Source organism: Bison bison, unplaced genomic scaffold (genome assembly GCF_000754665.1).
Source record: "Bison bison bison isolate TAMUID 2011002044 unplaced genomic scaffold, Bison_UMD1.0 scf7180017864118, whole genome shotgun sequence".
NCBI classification, from domain to species: Eukaryota; Metazoa; Chordata; class Mammalia; order Artiodactyla; family Bovidae; genus Bison; species Bison bison.
The window spans coordinates 1943853-1953635 of NW_011494690.1; positions in this window are offsets into that span (position 1 = coordinate 1943853).

Sequence of the window (9783 nt, forward strand, 5' to 3'; positions counted from 1 at the left end):
CACATTTGGAAAGCTCAGCAGTGGCCACAGGACTGGAAAAGGTCAGCTTTCATTCCAATCCCAAAGAAAGGCAATGCCAAAGAATGCTCAAACCACTGCACAATTGCACTCATGACACACGCTAGTAAAGTAATGCTCAAAATTCTCCAAGCCAGGCTTCAGCAATACATGAACCGTGAACTTCCACATTTCAAGCTGGTTTTAGAAAAGGCAGAGGAACCAGAGATCAAATTGCCAACATCCGCTGGATCATCGAAAAAGCAAGAGAGTTCCAGAAAAACATCTATTTCTGCTTTACTGACTATGCCAAAGCCTTTGACTATGTGGATCACAATAAACTGTGGAAAATTCTGAGATGGGAATACCAGACCACCTCACTTGCCTCTTGAGAACCCTATATGCAGGTCAGGAAGCAACAGTTAGAACTGGACATGGAACAACAGACTGGTGCCAAATAGGAAAAGGAGTACGTCAAGGCTGTATATTGTCACCCTGTTTATTTAACTTATATGCAGAGTACATCATGAGAAATGCTGGGCTGGAAGAAGCACAAGCTGGAATCAAGATTGCCGGGAGAAATATCAGTAACCTCAGATATGCAGATGACACCACCCTTATGGCAGAAAGTGAAGAGGAACTAAAAAGCCTCTTGATGAAAGTGAAAGAGGAGAGTGAAAAAGTTGGCTTAAAGCTCAACATTCAGAAAATGAAGATCCTGGCATCTGGTCCCATCACTTCATGGGAAATAGATGGGGAAACAGTGTCAGACTTTATTTTTTTGGGCTCCAAAATCACTGCCAATGGTGACTGCAGCCATGAAATTAAAAGACGCTTACTCCTTGGAAGGAAAGTTATGACCAACCTAGATAGCATATTCAAAAGCAGAGACATTACTTTGCCAACAAAGGTCCGTCTAGTCAAGGCTATGGTTTTTCCTGTGGTCATGTATGGATGTGATAGTTGGACTGTGAAGAAAGCTGAGCACCGAAGAATTGATGCTTTTGAACTGTGGTGTTGGAGAAGACTCTTGAGAGTCCCTTGGACTGCAAGGAGATCCAACCAGTCCATCCTAAAGGAGACCAGTCCTGGGTTTTCATCGGAAGGACTGATGCTGAGGCTGAAACTCCAATACTTTGGCCACCTCATGCGAAGAGTTGACTCATTGGAAAAGACCCTGATGTTGGGAGGGATTGGGGGCAGGAGGAGAAGGGGACGACAGAGGATGAGATGGCTGGATGACATCACTGACTCGATGGACGTGAGTCTGCGTGAACTCTGGGAGTTGGTGATGGACAGGGAGGCCTGGCGTGCTGTGATTCATGTGATTCATGATTCAACTCACAAAGAGATGGACACGACTGAGCGACTGAACTGAAGAAACCCATTATGATGGAGACGGATATCAGACAAACTCTTCTTTTGGCAAAGATGTCAGATATGAATGAAATAGTTCCTTATCTGGTTATTTCCAAATATCCAGATATTTAATCCAGCCAGACATAGGCATGGGGGTTTCCTCTTCTAGCCTAGTTCAGCTTGGATAGATTAGGAGCTGAGAACACTTCATTCTTCAGCCTTTCTTATTTCAATTTATTGTGAAGTGTTCATTCTTTCACACCAAGAAAGCAATCATAACTGTAGGTACTTTCTTATTGTGTTCAGCCCTTTACAAAATTATTTCATTTAATTCTTCCAATAATACTACAAAGCAGATATCTCCCCCATTTTACAGATTAATTCTGCCCTTTCAGCCATTAAATTCTTGCTACTAGCTTTGTTAACTGTTCACTGTGCTTAGGTACTCAGTTGTGTCTGACTTTTTGTGATGCCATAGACAGGACGCCACCAGGCTCCTCTGTCCATGGGGATTATCCAGGCAAGAATATTGGAATGGATTGCCTTGCCTTTCCACAGGGGATCTTCCCAAACCAGGGATCGAACCCAGGTCTCCTGCATTGCAGGCAGATTCTTCACTGTCTGAGCCACCAGGGAAGCCCAAGAATACTGGAGTGAGTAGCCTATCTCTTCTCCAGGGGAACTTCCTGACCCAGGAATTGAAATGGGGTCTTCTGCACTGCAGGCAGATTCTTTACCAGTTGAGATGCTTGCTTCGTAGAGTTTCTCAAACCTCCCCATACAAACTTCAGCATACATGCTCCGTGTCTCAGGTTCTCTTATCAACACCTGCCCCCTCCAGTTTTTCTTGATCTGCTGAATTTATCTGCCTCAGTTATAAAACATACATAAATCCAAAATCTTTTCCTCCCTTCAAACATAGCTATTTTCCCAAAGAATTGCTTAAGAAAATTATAAGCATCAGCAAGCAGGACTTGTGGAAGGAAAGGAGGTTCGGCCTTCCAGATACCCCCAAAACAACAGCATTTTCTTTACCTAAAGATGAGGCTGTTCCTACCTGTACAGTGGTGTCTAGGTTACAAGGGTTCCCTACTCCAAATGTCTAGAGGAGCAAGGCACTTATGATCTGTAAGTAGAGCCTGTGGGAAAAAAGGAGCATGTCTCACCTGTAGGCACCAAACACAGGTTCAACGTTCCGAAATACAGTGTCAACCAAACCAAGTCATCCATGAGCTGGACTGGCTCACTAGTACCTCCCTTCCCATGGGAAATTAACGCTTTCCCTGACCATCAACACTTTCCCTCAGGCAAGCTTACCACCTTCCACAAACATAGGTGAATGCGTTTACTACTCATTGTTGTTGTTCAATCAGTTAAGTCGTATCCGACTCTTTGCAACCCCATGGACTGCAGCACACCAGGCTTCCCTGATCTTCACTATTCCTGGAGTTTGCTCAAACTCGTGTCCATTGAGTCAGTGATGCCACCCAACCATCTCATCTTCTGTTGTCCCCTTCTCTTCCTGCCCTCAATCTTTCCCAGCATCAGGGTCTTTTCCAATGATTTGGCTTTTTGCATCAGGTGGCCAAAGTATTGGAGCTTCGGCATCAGTATCAGTCCTTCCAATGAATATTCAGGATTGATTTCCTTTAGGATTGACTCGTTTAATCTCCTTACAGTCCAAGGGACTCTCAAGAGTCTTCTCCAACACCACAGTTCAAAACCACCAATACTTCAGTGCTCAGCCTTCTTTATGGTCCAACTCTCACATCCATACATGACTACTGAAAAAATCATAGCTTTGACCATTGTTGCAAAGTTATGCCTCTGATTTTTAAATGCTGTCTAGGTTTGTCATAGCTTTTCTTCCAAGGAGCAAGCATTTTTTAATTTCATGGCTGTGGTCACCATCCACAGTGATTTTGGAGCCCAAGAAAATAAAGTCTCTCACGGTTTCCATTTTTCCCCCATCTATTTGCCACGATGGGACCAGATGCCATGATCTTAGTTTTCTGAATGTTGAGTTTTAAGCCAGCTTTTTCACTCTCCTCTTTCACCTTCCTGAAGAGGCTCTTTAGTTCCTCTTCACTTTCTGCCACTAGGGTGGTATTATCTGCGTATCTGAGGTTGTTGATATTTGTCCTGGCAACCTTGATTCCAGTTTGTGATTCATCCTGGAATCAGGATGTGATTCAGCCTGGCATTTCTCATTATGTACTCTGCATATAAGTTAAATAAGCAGGGTGACAAAATACAGATTTGACATTGGTCTGTTATTTCTATATCTTTAAGAATTTTTCACAGTTTGCTATGATCCACTAAAGTCAAAGACTTTAGTGAAATCAATAAAACAGAAGTTGATGTTTGGTTCCTCTGACTTTCCTAAATCCACTTTGTACATCTGGAAGTTCTCAGTTCATGTACTGTGCAAGCCTAGCTTGAAGGATTTTGAGCATAATCTTGTTACCATGTGAAATGAGTGCAATTGTACGGTAGTTTGAACATACTTTGGCAATGTCTTTCTTTGAGAATGGAATGAAAAACGGACCCTTTCCAGTCCTGTGGCCACTGATGAGTTTTCTGAATTTGCTAGCATATTGAGCACAGCACTTTAACAGCATTATCTTTTAGGATTTTAAATAGGTTAGCTGGATTCCATCACCTTCATTAACTTTGTTCATGGTGATGCTTCCATATGGCCCACTTGACTTCACACTCCAGGATGTCTGGCTCCAGGTGAGCAACCACATTATTGTGGTAATCTGGCTCATAAAGACTTTTTTTTAAACAGCTGTTCTGTGTATTTTTGCCACCTCTTCCTAATCTCTTCTACTTCTGTAGGTCCATACCATCTCTGTCCTTTATTGTGCAAATTATCCCCAAACTCACCACCATTAATCAGTCATTTATTATGCTCATGGATTCTGGGGTTTAGGAATTTAGACAAGGTACATCAAGAGTGGCTTGCCTCTGCTCCATGATGTTGTTGGAGGTAGCTGGAAAGCTTGAAGCCCAAAGGCTAGAATCTTCTGAAGGCTCCTTTACTCACATATGTCACATACATCTGCCCCGGGAGCCTCAGATCCCATACACGTGGCCAGTTGGGCTTCCTTACAGGATGGTGGCTGCTTGGGTTAACTACTGTACAGTCACTTCTTCTCACTTTGTTATTACTAAGTAGCTTATAGAGAGATAGTATGAGGCTGAATAAAAACTCTGTATCTCAATCATAACTTTTTCACTACTTTTAGCATCTACTGATGATTTTTGCCTACAGCAATTCATGTACTATTGTTGCAAACTCTATTTTTAAATGCCAGTTTACTTCACAGACAACTATATTTCTTCAAGAAGTTCAAAATCCAAACAGATTACAGGTTAAATCTCAGAGACATAGAATCCCTCTTGCTCACAAAACTTCATCATTGATAAAGCCTCTTGTTTTTCTAGTTTGACAATCTTTGTTAATCCAATAGGCTACCAAAAATGATATCTCATTATACATTTAATTACACTTCTATTCTTATACACCGAAGTTGAGCATCTTTTCATGTTTGAACCATTTACATTTCCTTTTTGATAACTGTTCATATCATTTTTCCATTTCACATTTACTTGCAGGATGCTTTTTATATATGGGCTTCCCTGATAGCTCAGTTGGTAAAGAATCCACCTGCAATGCAGGAGACCCCAGTTCGATAGCTGGATCAGGAAGATCCGCTGGAGAAGGGATAGGTTACCCACGCTAGTATTCTTGGGCTTCTGTTGTGGCTCAGCTAATAAAGAATCCACCTGCAATGCAGGAGACCTGGGTTTGATCCCTGGGTTGGGAAGATCCCCTGGAGAAGGGAAAGGCTACCCACTCCAGTATTCTGGCCTGGAGAATTCCATGGACTATATACAGTCCATGGGGTTGCAAAGAGTCAGTCATGACTGAGTGACTTTCACTCACTTTTATATATGCAGAAGTAATTATTGTATAAAATAGCTCTTTATCAGTTACACAGGTAGCAAGTATTTTTCTCAGCTTTGTGTTTGCCCTTTCTCTTTTAATTTTGCTTGAAAATTCTTTCTCATGCACACTTGTTTTTGTTATTTCTATGTAGTTGCTGCTAAGTCACTTCAGTCGTGTCCGACTCTGTGTGACCCCATAGACAGCAGACCACCAGGCTCCCCTGTCCCTGGGATTCTCCAGGCAAGAACACTGGAGTGGGTTGCCATTTCCTTCTCCAATGCATGAAAGTGAAAAGTGAAAGTGAAGCCACTCAGTCGAGTCCGACTCTTATCGACCCCATGGACTGCAGCCTACCAGGCTCCTCCGTCCATGGGATTTTCCAGGCAAGAGTACTAATTTGTGTGTATGTGGTTTGTTAAAAGATTATTTCACATTCTGCTATTATTAGTCAAATCACTCATATTTTCACATATTACATTTATAATTTTATTCTTTATGAATCTTTTGGGGTCTATCTGGAATTTGCTGTTAAAAGTGAGTTAGAGATCCAACTTTTCTTTTCATATAATAATGTATTTAATAGTTGTCTGAACATCATTAAATGAATAATTTACCTTTTCCCTACCTAATACAACTTTTATAATGTAATAAATTCCAGCATATATTTGCCTTGCTTTTTAGTCTATATTAGTGATATAGTCATGTTTTAATTATCATAGATTTATAATATTTTAATATTTGGTCTGACCAGTATCTTTTCATTATAATTTTTCTAAGAATATGCTTCTTTTTCATGTGAACTTAGATTCAGGTTATATGCATAAAAATGTGAGTTTAATCATATAAACAGATACACATCAAAAACATGTTTAGAATGCTATGTTAAGCCACACCAAAGAGGATACCAAAAAAGTCTTGAGCAGTGGAAAGGTCTGATATGTTTGAACTTCTATGGATTTGAAAAGACTTTGATACTGATACATCTGTGTGAAAAGATGTAAAGTCTCCCTAACTTAATCCAGAAATATATTACTTTCACGATAACATTTATTTGGGGAATATTTTATCTGCTTCTCACTGTTGTAAGTGAGAAGCAATTGCAGCTTCTATATAGTTAAGTGTTTATAAGTACTTCAAGAGTTTATACATCCCATAAGTTTATATCACTAATGGAAGAGCATGTTATTTCTTTCAACATCAATCACCAACACACTAAGTAGGTAATGAATCTAGGGCTCCACACAAAGGCAAAAGACCAGTATTTTGTCCTCTTCTTATCCGTTCTTCAAACGACCTCATGGGGAGGGAGATATGATAACTCTTAATTTTTCAAGAAATATAAAATCAGCACAGTTGTATGGCTTCCTTGACCTCTACAAAGTCAATGCTTCTGCTCAGCCAGCTTCAACAACTTTCTCTGTCTGTCTCCAGCTGGTTCATCAAGTAACCCCTATCGCAAGGCTTTGTCCCTACTGTGTGTAGAAACCTAAATAGGAAAAAAAGGAGAAAAAGTAGTTTATTTCAAGCCTTAGAAGAGGCAGAGATAAACTTCATAAAATCCTAGAAAAGAAGCTGAGATAGATGGGCAAAACTCAGATGGTACCCCACTCCAGTACTCTTGCCTGGAAAATCCCATGGATGGAGGAGCCCGGTAGGCTGAAGTCCATGGGGTCGCTCAGAGTCAGACAGGACTGAGCGACTTCACTTTCACTTTTCACCTTCATGCATTGGAGAAGGAAATGGCAACCCACTCCAGTATTCTTGCCTGGAGAATCCCAGGGACAGGGGAGCCTGGTGGGCTGCTGTCTATGGGGTCACACAGAGTCGGACACGACTGAAGCGACTAAGCAGTAGCAGTAGCAGCAGGACTCCTATACGAATGAGTTCCTCAGGAAAGTCAGGCAGGATAGTGGATAATGCCTGGTTAGAGAAAAATGGTCATTACATTTGTTTGTAGGTTTATTCTGAATGGTTTTACAATCCTTAAATACATCTTTGGTAAATTTTCAACTGTTGTATATAATGAAGATTTGAGTGGTATTTTACAAAGAGAAATTTGCTTTTATGGAGCTGAAATACCATGAGGCTAAATCTGTAGTTTATCGAAAAGCAAGTGTTCTGCAGGGAATCCTTTGGACAGCAAGGAGGTCAAGATCACTCCTAAAGGAAATCAACCCTGAATATTCATTGGAAGGACTGATGCTGAAGCTCCAATACTTTGGCCACCTGATGCGAAGAGCTAACTCATTGGAAAAGACCCTGATGCTGGGGAAGATTGAGGGCAGGAGGAAAAGGGGACGACAGAGCATGAGGTGGTTGGATGGCATCGCCGACTCAGTGGACGTGAGTCTGAGCAAATTCCAGAAGATGGTAAAGAACAGGGAAGCCTGGTGTGCTGTAGTCCACAGGGTCACAAAGACTGACTGAGGGACTCAAGAACAACTGCCGAGAGGCAAGTGAGTCTCTCTTGCGACTTAGGAAACATTTCTGAATGGGAAATAGCAAAGGAAGGTTCCATTTGACAGCTACTGAGAGGATAGAGAAGTCTAGACAGAAAATCCATAGTTGTCATTTCTGAATGGAAAAATCTTGAAAAACTGCTCAAAGTATTTAAAGTGAAGCATCACAAATAGAACAGGAGCTCTGAGACCTATGTACCATGCTTCTCTTCTGCTATACAATATAATTTTCACATTTCCTCTTACCCAGAGTCCTGCTTTGTTGACTTAAGTATTCATATTCAGTGGATGGACCATGTGAGCTGACCATAACTCAATGTTCAAACCTGACTTACTTGACTCTTCCACCTTCAAAACTGCCTTCTCCTCTGGCACGAACCCTCCCTGTTCTCCAGATGCTACAGCCTGTCATCTAAGGCTATCGTTTCTACATTCAAACTATTTTTAAATTAACACTTCCTTCCTACTGCAACATCCCAGTCCTGGCCTTTATCCTTGAATTCTGGATTCTCTCATTTATTCAACACATTTTGACCATGCACTGACTGCTGGTATATTCAGCCACACACTGGGCAGGCAGTAGAGACATGAGGCAGCACCACCTGCGGACCGGGGAGAGGGCTTATTCACAGAGGATTTCAGGTGAAACTGTGCAAGTCGAGAAGGATGAGGAGCTTCCCTGCTGGGCCTCTTGACACGAACTCTTTCTAATTCAATCCACCATAACTTCTCTTCAGCCTGACTGCTCTCTCATTCTTGAGTCAAAGCTTTCAAGTTTCCTCCCTCATCCAGGCAGCTCATCCACTGAATCTGTCTTGCTCTGTGCTCAGAGATACAGATGGGGTAAAATCCAGTCACTGGCCTTAAGGAGTTCAAAAGGAGAAAGACCAACAGAACCACAAGTATGGAGCTGCCTGAGGCAGGGATAACAGGTGCTCTAGGGGCCCAGAGAGGGCATAAGAAGTTCTGCTAGGCACTGGAATAGAGCTGGACTGGTGGGGGAGGGGGGCAGGGAGCGTTGTTTTCCAAGAGAAGGTGACATTCACACTGGACCCTGAAAGATGAGAAGGTTATCAGCTGGACGTGGGGGAAGGCTAGGCAGAGAGCATCCCAGGCAAAGGGAGCTGCAACTGGAAACACAGAACAAACGGAGGGTCTGTAACTGCAGTCCCTCTCCATGGTGGGAGAGGAGGTGCACAGTTAGTGGGTAATGACCCAGATTCTGACCACCTCAGAATGGTCGTGATGGCCATATGTTCCCTCCACCGGGTAGATTTATCATTCCAGAGGGTGCCTGAGGCAATAACAACTAATAATAAGGTTTCAAATGAATGAAATCCCATGCAGCCACTTCTGACTCATTTCACACGCCACTGCACTGATATGGCTGGGCTTGTATGGGGCTCAGCAGTCACTGAGAATCGGGCTCTAGGATCAAGGCTCATATCCACAAGTCCCAGTGTGGACTGAGGTGGTGTGTGTACTAGACTGAGGCACCGATGACCAGCTGCAGGAGTGCTGCCATCTGATGGCTCAGATGAGTTTTCCTCTAGGATTTGCTCTCAGTTGAAGAGAACAGCCTCATTCAAAGTCATGACCCCTTCCCACAGATAACCCACATCCAGCGATGGATGCAGGGAACAAAGCCTGGGCCTCCCACCTTTATACAGAACAACTTGAAGGGATCATTGCAGCTCCAGGGCCTCCCGTGGGATTGGCTGACCTCTGTCACATCTGCACAGCACTTCAACTCCCTCTCCCCACCCTGCTGTCTTCATACCACCATAGGTGTTCATCCCAAGAGTACCCCCAGTGCACATACATCTCTGCCTGTGAGTCTGCTTTCCAGAGAACCTGATCCACAACAGATACCCTAGGTGACTTGGTTCCAATGTAAACAAACCAGATGGTATTAAAATAGTTTCAGAAAGACTGTACCGATCTGAAGGAAGTTGGTCAGCCACGGAAAGCCTGGAGAGGTTCACCCAAGCTCTGTAGAGAAGGAGCCTCGTT